Source organism: Oncorhynchus tshawytscha, linkage group LG09 (assembly GCF_018296145.1).
Source record: "Oncorhynchus tshawytscha isolate Ot180627B linkage group LG09, Otsh_v2.0, whole genome shotgun sequence".
In the NCBI taxonomy this organism is placed as follows: Eukaryota; Metazoa; Chordata; class Actinopteri; order Salmoniformes; family Salmonidae; genus Oncorhynchus; species Oncorhynchus tshawytscha.
Genome location: NC_056437.1, coordinates 26,232,052 through 26,248,003, shown reverse-complemented (window position 1 = coordinate 26,248,003; position 15,952 = coordinate 26,232,052). Strand labels below are relative to the sequence as shown.

Genomic DNA, 15,952 nt, shown 5'->3' with positions numbered 1-15,952 from the left:
CAGTGTAACAGTATAGCTTCTGTCCCTCTCCTCGCTTGAACTAGGAAAACAAAGACAACAGCCACCCTCGAAGCAGCGTTACCCATAGAGAGCAAGGGGAACAACCACTCCCTAACTCGGACGACGCTAGGCCAATTGTGCGTCGCCCCATGGACTTCCCGGTCGCGGCCGGCTGCGACAGAGCCTGGGCTCGAACCCAGAGTCTCTGGTGGCACAGCTAGCATTGCAGTGCCTTAGATCACTGCGCCACCCGGGAGGCCGTTTTCCATCTTTTTTTAAAATCGCCTCCACATAGGAGATTCGATTGACCACTCAAACTTTTGCCACCTCAATCTCCTTCACCCTTACAGGGCACACCTGGAACTCAGGACCATGATCCCCACCACAATTGCAACACCATTGTCCTTCTACACACCGTTCTTCAATATACTCTGTCCGTCTGCACATACTTGAAAAATGGCCAAATCCTTTGCAATTCTTACACTGCAATGGTTTGGGAACGAAAGCTCTTACAGCGTATCTTATATAACCAAAGAATCCAGACAACAGAAGTTTTGATCTATGGAGTAGAGCACCAGTCAAAGGAGTCATCTCAGGTGTGACAACAGATGTTCAGGTTGAATCCCTGAAGAGAATTCCTGGTGTGATTGGTGCCCAGCGTCTGACCTGCTGGGTGAATGGAGAAAAATTAGAAAGTCTGTCAGTCCTGTTGTTTTTTTGATAAAGAGCAAATACCTACGAATGTGAAGCTTGGTTATGTAAGATACGCTGTAAGAGCTTTTGTTCCCAAACCATTGCAGTGTAAGAATTTTTTGGGCCTTAAAAGATTTAACAGCAGAAGCACTGCAAGGACTACTGTCGCCAGGAAAGGATCCTTCTGAGCCTGACTAGGAAACTGATTAAAACAGAAAAGCAGGCAATTTTAGTTTCATTAACATTTTGTTACATATAGTTTGATGGATTTTTTTAAACGTTTTTACTCTGCATTTTTTCCTTTTTGGATCATTATTATCCACCTGTACATTAGGTGGCAGAATGTACAAATAATTGTTGCAAACACCATTAAACCAAAGAAGAAGACTCATCCAAACTGTCCCTGTTCATCCCCTGGCATATGCCTTTGAACCTGTTCGTCGTTGTTCCCTAGTAGTACCTTCAAGTCATTTTGAGCAAGATAATGTAGTTGTAGACAGATTACACCGCAGGCTGAACAATTGTGAGTAGTGCGCTTGTGGTACAACTGTACTACGATGCCCACAGTCACAGGACAACTACATTGTATTGTAATGACTTGGCTAGATCATAAATTAACAAAATGTCCAGACAAGAGGATTGCGTTTACGAATTCACGGTTTATTAACCAAATTTAACACATGCTACTGTTTGGTCATAGCCCACGCCAAATAAACCAAGGAGAACAGTATCAAACAACGGTGACCCATCTCTTGTTAAGACCAGACATAAAGAGAGAGAACAATGGCTAAGCATGGTCTTACATTTGCGGTGCTGCACCCCCCTGCCAAAACCTCCGCCACTCCACCAACCACAAGGATGCAGTGTTGCCAACTCCTCAGTAAGGAAAGTAGCTATTGGCTGTCCTAAAAGTAGCTAGAAGTCACTAAATGACATCATCGCCTTATTTGCATAATTGTCCATGTGCATATAATTGTGATGGACGCTGTAGGAGAGAAGAATAACGTCACTTTATGGACCCCATTGTTAATCCCCGTCATAAGAGGCATTGTCAGTCCCTATCCCCAGGAGTTTCTCTTTTTTAAGACAACACTTCGAGGAAAGCCACAACAGCATGGGCTATAGATTTGGCATCTCCTCTCTCCAACTCAACAAGCCCCAGAAATGTTGATACAATTGTCTGCTTGGTGTCACTAAAGTACCTTATCACAACCCCCAGGTACTTAGAAACACTTACACCCGTGGACTCATCGAGGAGGCTGAAATGCTGGTCACCCACATCAGCGACCAACTTCTTCAGAAAGTGTGTTGCTAGAACACCATTAATCATTTCTGTGCATTTTGAAGTGGGTAGCAGCAGTGGAGTCTGAGAAAGCAGCTCTACATTCTTCTCCAATGTGATCACATGCCAGCATGGAACAGTGTTCAGCGATAGCTAATGTCATGGTGGCCTCAGCCTTTTTTGCAGAGTACATTTTTTTAAACCATAAATGACAGCTTGTTTTGGATGGAACTGTTATAAGGCTTTGCCTTTTTTGAGTATTTGAGTTGTCATGTGTTTTTTTTACATCACTAAATTTGGCGGAGAAATCAGCCTTACAATACAGGCAGTATGCCCGTGAATCATCTTCAATAAACGGCTTCAACCAGCCTTTGAATTCAGGATTTGATTCCCACTCCTTTCTGTATTTCTGAGTGTACAGTTTAGACTGAGACATGATGAGCAAGCCAGCTAGATGTTTAGCTTATGTCACAGAGAGGCACACACACACACAGTGGACAAGGTGAGTAAGTGACTGAGGCTGTGTGAGGCAGTGATTTATTTTTGTGCAGTGATTTATTTTAGACGGAGAACATTTTACATTTACATTCCGCCCTGAATGTAAGCCAGGGCGGGATCAGCCAGTGGCAGCTTCCCGCGTGCGTGATTCATTTGCAGTCTGGATGGGGAGGGGTGAACATCTCCTGCTCTGACTGCAGCTGCACGAGGACTGGGCAGCCTGTGAGTACTTTCGGACGTGGGTGGGGCCTGGTTGGGGCCCACGGCAGCACCCGCTGCTCGTTGAGAAGAGTAAGAACGATACGTGCTTTCACGTCAGTCTCTCCAAAAGTCTCCAATAACAGGAACTAGCTAGCTAGCTATTCCCAGATTATCCTGTGTCACTGCACTGTTTGATCGTATTGATGTGTATTGATTGGGTGAAAGTGGAGATGTCATCAATGTCAATGAATGTAAACAAAACCTAATCAGAGGCAGTGTGTTTGTTTGCTAGCTAGAAAAATAACTAAGTGAAGTCTGGTGAATTGTGTCGCCCCACAAGTTGCCAAGATAGTTAGCTAGTTGTTTACAACCAATTTTATCTGGCTACTGTAATGACAGGTGCGTTTGTTGACATTTTACAGATCGTAATGCAATCCACTTTCAATGCCTATTATTTGTAGGCTCCCTTGAATCCATTCCAAAATCGCGCACAATCTATAATTATATATTTTCTTATTACCATACTTCTGATTACTGTTACAATCATAAGCATTCTTTTTATTTATTTCTTACAATAAGGGCACACTTAATAATCAGTATACATGTTTCAGTCTTTACAGATTGACTGCCTATAGGCAATTCACCCTGAGGGCACTTGGGGAAGAGGAACTGCCTGTGTGGTCCATGCAATATGATCGCAATTACTACGGATTTGAAAATGCTTTTTATGATGGAAACATTAGACCTCATGCAGTCTATTTTACATGTTGTTTATCCTTCATATATTTGATGCTGCCTACTGTAGGAAATGGTGTAATACACAATGGCAATGACATTATTTTCTCCATGCCAAATGTCTTTATGCAATTTAATTTATACCACCACCAAATTGTTCCCTATAGTGTATATATACGAAAGACAGCCTCTCGAGCTCTTCTCAATCTAGGTATGTTGTCTCTCCCTGCACAATGCGCATGTGAGAACCTTCTATTCATACTCCTGGTCAATGCCAGGGCAAGTTCAGTTATTGAAAAGAACTAATGGTGTTTCAAGTGCTTTTCAACTGAGAACTCAGATTTAAAAAACGAGTTCAGATCATGACGTCAGTGATCTTTATGTAGGAAAGTCTAGAACGATGCCAAAGTTTCCAACTTCGAATTCCCGAGTTGGATGACCTTTCAAAACTATTTTTTCCAGAGTTTCCAGTTGTCTTGAACGCACTGAAGTCAGAGATTTCAGAGTTCCCAGTTTTGCTGTCAGCGAGACATGAACACACTATCACTGCTAGCTGTCAGTGAGAGGTGACCATGCAGATGACGTCACCGACTTGACGTTTTCAAGATGGCCGTGCCCTGTGGGTCAGTGAGAACATTTACAAAGTTGTTATTTACATATGCACATTTTTGCAATTTTAGGGGTTGAGACATGCTTTGTGATTGTATTAGGTTATTGAAACGACCCTTCATAAATAGTTTCAGTTCCACTGTAAAGTGTTATGGCAGACAACACCTATTGGTGTATTGCTGCCACCTACTGTACGGGGTATTGAAACAAAACAAAAATAATATATTCTGTTGTGGGTTGGGGGGTGCCCGAGATAATACATGAATGAATCAAAGCAACTATCCCTCTCCTTCAGTCACATTCCTACACAGGCTTAGATGCCTCTGACGATGGAGCATTCATCGACAGGATTCCTTGTAATGCCTCTGCAGAAAAGTTCCCCAAAAACGCTCAGCCACACTCATAATGCCTATTTTCTCAGATTTCCTCTGTTTGCACTGTGAAGTTGATAATCAAAGTAAAACACTACAGATTGTTAGATTACTTGTTAGATATTGCTGCACTGTCGGAACTAGAAGCACAAGCATTTCACTACACTCACAGTAACATCTGCTAACCATGTGTATGTGACCAATAAAATTGGATTTGAATGGAACTGCAGTAGAATTAGTGGGAGTATTAGTTGGTTAGATAGCCATGTTTGATGGATTGTGAATTTTGTGAAGCATGGATAGGATATTCCTTTTTCCTGGATTTTTGTGAACTACGTAATGGTGCTTTTTCACTTAACTGCAAACAACTAGCATGTTGTTATCTTGTTCTGAATCAGCTAGGCATGTTCTTTTATTCCAAAGCTTTTTTGTGCATCCCCTCAAGTCTGGAATGGCTTGAAGGCAGATAAGCATCAGAAAAGCCTAACTCTGTTTTGTTGTGGTTCCTTAAGCATCCTCAGGTCTGAGAGAAAGTCTGGCAGCTGCAGGGTAGACAGGATGTGTGGAGGAGAGGACTAAGATGAAAGGAAAGCCAACTAGATCCCACACTGCCTGCCTGTGTCTGTGTCTCTTTCCATGTCTGTCATTCAAAGTGTTGCTATCATTTCTCTTCAGCTCTCTCACTCTTCTCTTACTCTCTCTCTTACCCTTTTTACTTTTCTGAAGTTGGCGGGGTAAAGGGGGTCAACAGATGAGAAGGAAAGTGAGAGAGAAGATGAATCAAAGAAAAAAAAATCTAATCAAATTTAGTTAGTTTGCCCCCGGTGATGCGTTGTGCAGACCGCACCACCCTCTGGAGAGCCTTGCAGTTGTGGGCAGTGCAGTTGCCGTACCAGTCAGTCAATTCCGCCATCTATCCACAGTTTCTGGTTAGGGTAGGTTTTAATAGTCACATAAAAAAAATAGTGTTCAACCTAACCTCTGGAATGCGTTGCAAGGTTACAGATCTCCTATACACTTCCTTTTAAACTCATTCAACGAATCAGCGTATAGGTCAATATTATTCTGAGGCTACCCGGAACATGTCCCAGTCCGCGTGATAAAAACAATCTTGAAGCATGGATGCCCGATTTGTCAGACCAGCATTGAATAGTCCTTAGCACAGGTACATCCTGTTTGAGTTTCTGCCTATAGGAAGGGAGGAGACAAATGGAGTCATGGTCAGATTTGCCGAAAGGATGGTTGGGGGAGGGCCTTTTATGCATCGGGGAAGTTAGAGTAACAGTGATCCAGTTTTTTTCCAGCGTGAGTGCTACAGTCAATATGCTGATAGAATTTAGGTAGCCTTGTTCTCAAATTTGCTTTGTTAAAATCCCCACCTATGATACAATGCAGCCTCAGGATATATGGTTTCCAGTTTGCATAGTCCAGTGAAGTTTCTTGAGGGCCGTTGTGGTACCGGCTTGAGGAAAATATACACGGCTGTGACAATAACCGAGGAGAATTCTCTTGGGAGATAATACGGTCGGCATTTGGTTGTGAGGAATTCTAGGTCAGGTGAACAAAAGGACTTGAGTTTCTGTGTGCTGTTACAATTATATCATGAGTTGTTAATTATTCCTGTTTGCACGACGCACAAAGAATCAAGGTGGCTGTACCTACTCCGACAGCATATCCCGAGAGAGCCATGTTTCCGTGAAACACAGTATATTACAATCCCTGATGTCTCTCTGGAAAACAACAATTGCCCTAATTTAATCTACCTTGTTATCTAGAGACTGGACATTAGCGAGTAATACAGTCTGAAGCAGTGGGTGGCGTCCACGTCTCTGAAGTCTGACTAGAAGACCACTCCGTCTACTTCTTCTCCGGCTGTGTTGTTTTGGGTCAGCCTCTGGAATCAGTTCAAATGCCCTGGGTGGTTCAGACAAAGGATCCGCTTCAGGAAGGTCATATTCCTGGTCATAGTGCTGGTAAGTTGATGTCGTTCTGATATCCAATAGTTCTTCCCGGCTGTATGTAATAGAGGTTGACCGATTAATCGGAATGGCCGATTAATTAGAGCCAATTTCAAGTTTTCATAACAATCGCAAATCTGTATTTTTGGACGCCGATTTGGCAGATTAAAAAAAATATATATATATATTTTACACCTTTATTTAATCTTTATTTAACTAGGCAAGTCAGTTAAGAACACATTCTTATTTTCAATGATGGCCTAGGAACGGTGGGTTAACTGCCTCGTTCAGGGGCAGAACGACAGATTTTTACCTTGTCAGCTCGGGGGATTCAATCTTGCAACCTTACAGTTAAATAGTCCAACGCTATAACCACCTGCCTCTCGTTGCACTCCACAATGACACTGCCTGTTACGCGAATGCAGTAAGCCAAGGTAAGTTGCTAGCTAGCATTAAACTTATCTTGTAAAAAACAATCAATCAATCATAATCACAAGTTGACACATGGTTGATGATATTATTAGTTTATCTAGCGTGTCCTGCGTTACATATAATCTGACTGAGCATACAAGCATCTGACTGAGTGGTGGTAGGCAGCAGCAGGCTTGTAAGCATTCAGTCAAACAGGACTTTTGTGCGTTTTGCCAGCAGCTCTTTGTTTGTGCGTCAAGCATTGCGCTGTTTATGACTTCAAGCCTATCAACTCCCGAGATGAGGCTGGTGTAACCAATGTGAAATGGCTAGCTAGTTAGCGGGGTGCGCGCTAATAGCGTTTCAAACGTCACTCGCTCTGAGACAAGGAGTGGTTGTTCCCCTTGCTCTGCATGGGTAACGCTGCTTCGAGGGTGGCTCTTGTCGTTGTGTTCCTGGTTCGAGCCCAGGGAGGAGCGAGGAGAGGGACGGAAGCTATACTGTTACACTGGCAATACTAAACTGCCTTTAAGAACATCCAATAGTCAAAGGTTAATGAAAAACAAATGGTATAGAGAGAAATAGTCCTATAATTCCTATAAAAACTACAACCTAAAACTTCTTACCTGGGAATATTGAAGACTCATGTTAAAAGGAACCACCAGCTTTCATATGTTTTCATGTTCTGAGCAAGGAACTTAAACGTTAGCTTTCTTACATGGCACATATTGCACGTTTACTTTCTTCTCCAGCACTTTGTTTTTGCATTATTTAAACCAAATTAAACATGTTTCATTATTTATTTGAGGCTAAATTGATTTTATTGATGTATTATATTAAGTTAAAATAAGTGTTCATTCAGTATTGGTGTAATTGTCATTATTACAAATAAATAAAATAAAAAATTGGCCGATTAATCGGCATCAGCTTTTTTTGGGGTCCTCCAATAAATCGGTATTGGCATTGAAAAATCATAATCGGTCGACATCTAGTATGTAATTACACTTAAGATTTTCTGGGCTAACAATTTAAGAAATAATACATTAAAAAAAACAAATACTGCAAAGTTTCCTAAGGACTAGAAGCGAGGCAGCCCTCTGTCAGTGCCATCTTGGGGGTACCCTTCTTGAAGGGTCACAGGAGAGGTGCAGTGTGAAGCTGGGGTGAGGCTTGAAGGGGACATTGGCGGTACAGATGAGGCCTCTCAAGATGTCGTCTCAGAAGTTCAAGACTTCAAGAGACTTCTTGACTGTACAGTTCACACAGCGCTGAAACGTACCCAGCCCACTTGGGGGACAACAATTACGTACCCAGCCCATTCGGGGGACAACAATTATGGCAGATGTCATTCAAGGGTCTGGCTCATTTTGAATTGCTGCGGCTGTAAGCCGCCTTTCTCATGAACAGCCGCTGCCAGTCCAAAACCTTTTCAGTGCATTCCTCTTGTCAGTGGGTGGATGAGTTGGTATAGCAGAGCTACTGTACCTATGAGGGTCTGTTTTAATGACGTGGCTTTGGAAGGAAAGCAAGCCATCACCTTACGAGTGCAGCCTGGACTTTACTATAAATCTGGCTGCTCATGAAAAAACAATCAAAAGGGGAGAAATTATAATTGAAGATAATTTTCAAACCCCACTGGGAGGATGTGTGGAGAGAAATGGGAAGGATTGAAATGGCCATGCAGTGCATTATACAACAACTCATGTGGGAAGTCATTCGATATGTATTTGAGTGAATGGTTGATGATAATGTTGATGTTTCTTTGGCTGGCTCAATAGTGGGGTTTTCCCCATCATAGCTATCACATTATATCCTCTTCTGCTTTTCCAACTAGGCCTCTCTTGAGGGCTGATCACCTGTGTTGGATATTTTGGCTTGGCCTCTACCAGCTAGGTCTACACCTGCCTCTGAGCTTGTCACTGCTTATAAGTTATTTGATGGCATGATAATTACCTGTCTGCTGTCCTGCAGGTCAAAGGTCATCCACAACCTAACATGTTCAATGTGACTCTCTTGCTCTCCTCCCCTTCCTGGTTAGTGGTTCAGACTGCTGTTGGGCAACTGCTCTGAGCCCTCCGGTGCCTCACCTCCCATGTGAGCTTATGGCGCCACATCAGTCAGTGTTTATGACACTGATCCATTCCTGAGGCTATTACTCTGCTGATAGTAATAATTCTTCCATCATGGCACTGGTGAAATCCCCCAATGGACGTGTGCTCCTGTAATGGACTGTCATCCTGTGCCATGGCCTTGAATCTCTGTAGGCCTAGTCTGTCAGCAGATATTAGAAAGGCTGTCGGCTTAAAGCAGACCTTCTCCCAAAATAAACTGGGCTTCCTTCCTCTATTTCCCTGGGCGTTATCTCCACCAGGGGATTAGCTTGGCTTCTGGTAGCCAACTGTTTGCTAACATAAATCCCTGGTATAGTGCATATCATAACTATTCACCCTCCTTGGATTTCGTCAAATTTGACTGTTACAAAGTGCTATTAAAATGGATTTGTCATTTTTTTTGTCAACGATCTACACAAAACTCTAATGTAAAAGTGGAAGAAAAAGTCATCAAAAAATGTATATTACAGAAAAGGAATACACTTATCTTGATTAGATAAATATTCACCTGAGTCAATACAGTACATGTTAAAAACACCTTTGGCAGCGATTACAGCTGTGAGTCTTTTTGGGTAAAATGGTCTGATTTCAAATTTAGGGAATTTACACCTTTCTTACTCACTTCTCAGTAGTTGGTATTGACAACCCTTACCGCCCCCACTTAAATTACATTCAGCCTTCAGAATGCATAAACACTACATGAATGTGTAAAGCACAACCATATGTCATGCTTTATAAAGGGTTCATTAATGTGGCATAACTGTGGGACAATCACCAATGTCAAATGTGGCCTAAACCACTATGTCAAATATGATATAAACGTGCTTTATGAAGGGTGACCTGTCTGCAGAAGGGTGGCACAAGCTCTAAAGTGAAGTCATGTTTGTCACATTACACCTCATCTGGTTCCCAGACACTTACGCGTGTCTGGTGGACCAATGCATAAAGCTTGGCCTTCATTAGTTAGGGTTAAAATACAATTTTAAGAGGATAAATTATGGAAATGAAAAGAGTTTAGCCATAATTGTGACTTTGTGGCTGTGTTAACTAGTGACGACAAGGGGGAATGTTTTTGCTAGTAAAGGACATAGCCTTATGACAAATGTTTTACTCAGTAAGGTCAGTCCCATAGAATTCTATGGTCACTCCCACTAAGGCCAACTTTGAATGGTCGATATCTCAGGCTTATATGTGCTGTATGCACAATAGCCTGGACACAACGTTACAACACTTGATGAAAGCCTCCAACATAAGGACACTTTAAAGTGGCTTTCTTCTGGAACCAAGTTACCTGTTCCTCAGTACACAAACATGCACACAACACTTTAACGAGCGATAACGCCCAGTCAGGTCTTTGACACATTCACCCACTCCCCTGCTGAAAGATCAGCCACAAAATGTTGTCACCATTGTAACAGGTTGTAATCAAGCCCTGGTCCCCAGCATGGGAACAAAAGAGGAATAACTGGTGGGGTAGTCTCAGGTTGAACTACTCTAAATTATCTTGGCTCTGACACACACACACACAGTTTTGTAGGTCCATCAACCCATTTAGACACCGCTCACACCTTACAGTAACCTGTGGATCATGAGAGAATTTTCATAAATCAGCAGAACGTTAATGACCTATTTATTAACACTTTGTGAAGTGTCCTGAAGTGAGACACCGTCGGTCAATCATAACACATTCGTAAAGACTCTATCGCATGACACTGTACTTTAAAGTCAGACCCCTTTGGTCATGTATAACACATACAGAAATGCCTTGTATCATATGACGCTATAATTACTATGAAGTCAGACACCTTTGGTCATTCATAACGCATAAAGGGCATTCAGAAAGTATTCAGATGCCTACACTTTTCCACATGTTACTTTACAGCCTTATTCTAAAATGGGTTAAATAAATACTAATCCTCAATCTACACACAATAAATACCCCATAATGACAAATCAAAAACAGGTTTTTAGAAATGTTTTCAAAAATATTAAATATTAAAAACAGATACCTTATTTACATAAGTATTCAGACCCTTTGCTATGAGACTCGAAATTGAGCTCCGGTGCATCCTGTTTCCGTTGATCATCCTTGAGATGTTTCTACAACTTGTTCGGAGTCTACCTGTGGTAAATTCAATTGATTGGACATGATTTGGAAGGCACACACCTGCCTATAAAATGGTCCCACAGTTGACAGTGCCTGTCAACGCAAAAACTAAGCTATGAGGTCGAAGGAATTGTTCGTAGATTTCCAAGACCGGATTGTGTTGAGGCACAGATCTGGGGAAGGGTACGGAAACATTTCTGAAGCATTGAAGGTCGCCAAGAACATAGTGGCCTCCGTAATTCTTAAATGGAAGAAGTTTGGAACGACCAAGACTCTGAGCTGGACGCCTGGCCAAACTGGGCAATTGGGGGTGTAGGGCCTTGGTCAGGGAGGTCACCAAGAACCCAATGGTCTAGAGTTCCTCTGTGGAGATGGGAGAACCATCCAGAAGGACATCCATCTCTACAGCACTCCACCAATCAGGCCTTTTATTGTAGAGTGGCCAGACGGAAGCCACTCCTCAGTAAAAGGCACATGACAGCCCGCTTGAAGTTTGCCAGAAGGCACCAAAAGACTCTCAGACCATGAGAAACCAGGATTCCCTGGTCTGATGAAACTAAGATTGAACTCTTGGCACCATCCCTATGGTGAAGCCTGGTGGTGGCAGCATCATGCTGTGGGTATGTTTTTCAGCAGCAGGGACTGGAAGACTAGGATCGAGGCAAAGATGAACGGAGCAAAGTACAGAGATCCTTTATGAAAATCTGCTCCAGAGTGCTCAGAACCTCTGACTGGGGTGAAAGTTCACCTTCCAACAGGACAATGAACCTACACACACAGCCAAGACAACACAGGAGTGGCTTCGGGACAAGTCTCTGGATGTCCTTGAGTGGCCCAGCCAGAGCCCGGACTTGAACCCGATCGAACAACTCTGGAGAGACCTGAAAATAGCTGTGCTGTAATGTTCCCCATCCAACCTGAAAGAGCTTGAGAGGATCTGCAGAGAAGAATGGGAGAACCTCCCCAAATACAGATGTGCCAAGCTTGTAGTGTTATACCCAAGAAGACATGAGGCTAAAATTTGCACATTTCTAAAATCCAGTTTTTGCTTTGACATTATGGGGTATTGTGTGTAGATTGAGGGGGGGGATAATTTAATACACATTTTGGCTGTAACCTACCGAAATGTGGAAAACGTCAAGGGGTCTGAATACTTTCCGAAGGCACTGTACATAAAGACTTAATGATGTAAACAAAAATGCATTAACACTTAATAAATTATCACTAACAGCTAAAACAAATAAACACTAAAAGACATGTTCAAAAAATACATTTCCTTTTATTTTTACATAAGTTAATACAAATACATTTAACTTTAATGGAATTACATTGCTGGACTTTTTAAACATTACACAGGGCTGTGAATAGCGTAGCTTGTCCCTGAGCTGGAGGAATAGTGGTTCTTGCTTCTCTGCCTGCTGGAGGTACTGCGTGTTGGTTCCAATCTTCAAAGTAACAACAAAGAAAGTTATCAGGTCTGTTAGGAAATGCCTTTGTCACACCATCTGGATAAGGGCATTTCTGTGCTGCACCAGAAATACTCTAAATGGGTATATGGAAAACTCAATTTGATTTGTATTATAATCCTCTTTCATTTACAAATCCCATGACGTGACTAAGACGTGGCTATATCTAAGAGGATTTTTATTTAGCTGAGCCTGCTAGCTAGCTACATTTTGTTAGCTAGCAATTGCTGTGACATCACAAAATTATTTGATTGAGGTAGCTATGTAATCGAATGCAACACTTGAACTAATACAAATGAATTGAAATGATAAATGAAGGTTAACTTGTTTTTCGCTGTCCAGTGGCACCACAAGTGTGCATTTGATTTGCTAACATATCACATGTGCACTTACTGCGCTACAGAAACGCTGCAAACCAAATAACAGTGCAGGTCATGCACTGAATTAAAGGGCAACTACATTCAAATCAAAGTTTCTTAGATTTTTCCCAGAATTATGTGGTTTAAGCATGGTTGTGAACAAAGAAAATAAATAATTTAGTTGGTTTTCTATTAAGAAAGTGTGAATAACTGGGGGGAAACCAGATTTTTGGGGGGTAATTCCAAAACCTTGAAAAGCAGAACTGAGAAAACATTTAGATTAAAAATGAAAACGGATTTTTAAAAGGCTATAACCAACATCTTTTGCTGTGCATGACTGAACTTTAGAATGTGTGTCATCCTACAACATTTTGGGGAAAGTTGAAGTCAGGTCCAATATTGGCTATGCACCAAGTATAATAACTTTTGCAGATGTTTTTTTAACCAAAAACGACTTAGTCATGTGCATACATTTTGTGAATGTATGTGAAGCCTTTATTTAATATGATTTATAAAGCCTTTATTAAACTGTGATTATGCCACCCTTTATAAAGCACAGGTGTCATATTTTACATAGCTGGTTATGTCACATTTGACATTGGTGGTTGTCACACAGAGACAGTTATGCCACATGTATGAACCCTTTATAGAGCATGGCATACAGTTATAGATATTTTGTGACATTTATGTAGTGTTTATGAAGGCTTAATTAAGTCTTTAAGGTGCACGTCATTTAAAGCAGGGACCGATTTACCTTTGCAGGCATGGTTCCCTTGCTCTTGCTGAACACTTCCACTTGCTGGCCAACATATTTTCTTGTGGAGTTTTCATTCAATAGGTTTTTCAGTACATTTATCTTAAGCCATCCCTTTAAATACACTGTACCTTTTAATTCGAACTTTGTCTACAGACTCAATAGAATACATTGAGTGAACAGGTTCTGAATACAGGGATAAATGAAAGAAAGCCATCTATGCATATTCGTCTCCGTCTCAGCACCAGCTGGTAGATTTTAAAATTCTCTGACCTTGTACATTATTTAGGCAAATTTGAGTTAGGAAAGTACTGTATGTATTAATATTTTTTTGTACGTTTGGAGTGCCTTTATGCACGAAATATAGGCCTATTGATGAATCAAATACAATGGTTTGATTTATCCTGAAAGTTGTAATATTGAAGTTCAATCATGAAATATTGAAAGGTGGGAAAAAAAATAATTGTACAATAGGGGTTGAACAATAGTCATATACATATTCCCTTAAATCTCACTAATCATGGAACTGTATGATAACGGTCCAGTAGTGGTAAACCGTGCGCTTAGCTCCATTTTTAACCTGCTACGGGTGGTCTGAGTTCCATAATGATGAATAAACTAGATGTCCCAAATCGTACAAAGTTATTAAATAAATGATTTCACCTTTATTTTAACAGGGAAGACGTATTGCTAGCGACTCTCAGGAATAAGTTTTACGGATGTGAGAGAGGAAAGAAAGTGACAGTTATAAATGTATGTGGGCATTACTGATGGTGGCTCCTGATAGTGGCTAATACTTAACATGATACAAATTGTAAAATAAACCTGGAGAAAAGTCCAGGCATATAATTAGGATTATAAAGCGCATACAACACCTCGGCAGGTTCAGCCCTACACAAGCCTATTGCTTGGGTGTCCAAATTTCATGCACGCAAATTAGGAGCGCGCATAATTAAAATTCGGAATAACGACACAGCTATTTATAAACTATTTCACTGTGGAAAAGTGGAAACAATTCATGTCATGTTGATATGATTTTCAGTTTGCTTCCATATGGCTGGTTTCACATTCGTCTAAAAAAATAATGTAAAACAATTGCTATGTGTATTGACAATCCCGTTCTCCAAATATATTACTCATTCACCTAGCTCTTATAAATAGCTCATAAATGTATACATGACAGTGCATGGAAAATGCTATTACTTCTATCGAAAGAAAAAAAAATAGAAGTAGATGCTTTTTCCACTTGGAACCGGCAGGTTCGCTAGACCTTATTAACGGTTTCTTCGCGCATAAACGTAGTGGAATTACGAGGTCAGGATATTGCGTATCTGTAAACACACCTCCGCCACACCTTCATTTCATTTCACACCCAGAACTATGAGTGGCATGCTTACTTACCAATCGGTGCCGTTCTTTGAGGCATTGAAAAAGCCCTCTGGTCTTTGTGGTTGGATCTGTGCCTGAAAAATAATACTCGACTGATTTTAAGAATTGTATGTATGGGACACAGATATGGTGCAATCATTAAATCATGTTAAATACTATTATTGCACACAGAGTGAGTCCATGCATCTTATATGATTTGTTAGGCACATTTTTACTCCTGAACTTCTTTAGGCTTGCCATAACAAAAGGGTGGATGTTTATATTAACAAGACGTTTTAGTTCTTTATTTTGTATTAATTTGTAAATATTTATAGAATTTTCACTTTGACATTGAGGTATTTTCTGTAGATCAGTGACAACGAAATTACAATGATTAATTTCAATCCCACTTTGCAGTAGCGTGCCGTGGTTCTGGGGCCTGGGCCTTCAGTGAAGTCCTACACAGTCCCACCCGAATTAATCCACCTCTTATTACCATCATTATGATGCCATGGCTCTAGACACTATACATTTAGACAGAAACGCAGTATTAACCAGGCGTTGCGTCACCTTGAAATTGACATTTTTATTCAGAGAATTGCAGGGGAAGAGTACAATACCTTTTCATTGTGCAGCTTCGTTGCCCTGCGCGCTTGTTCGTTGAGCTGTAGATCCACTCGGGGGTCCCCAAAAGTTTTCAAAAGCACCTTTGCTTGTAAGTGCCCAGCCGTACTTTGGTGTCTCGTTGCTGCCTTGGTTAGACAACTCAGGTTTGCAAAGCCAGTGTGGCTCCAAACACCAAATCGATCACTTGCAAATAATAGGCATTCCCAGCAGTACAGTTTGCAGTGCTTCTCGGAGCCTGTGAGTCATTCATAGTTGAAAGTGGCGAACGAACCCCTTTCCCGACTGTGACAGGCTTTGTAGCGTCGGCATCTATCTCTCCTGACAATGTCTAACTTTTCTTGAAAAGTTTGTCTTGAGAATGGCGTTATAATTATATCCTCGACCAAATCGATATCTTCTCCT

At 41.3% G+C, this 15,952-nt stretch overlaps 1 long non-coding RNA gene across 1 annotated transcript; it reads right to left on the bottom strand.

The window, feature by feature from the left end:
• Positions 1-12,259: 12,259 nt before the first annotated feature.
• On the bottom strand, positions 12,260-15,604 carry LOC112259335. Its single transcript, XR_002954822.2, has 3 exons — positions 15,544-15,604; positions 14,957-15,018; positions 12,260-12,421 (listed from the first exon to the last, which is right to left on the bottom strand). It is a non-coding gene; the product is annotated as an uncharacterized LOC112259335 (long non-coding RNA).
• Positions 15,605-15,952: the final 348 nt, after the last annotated feature.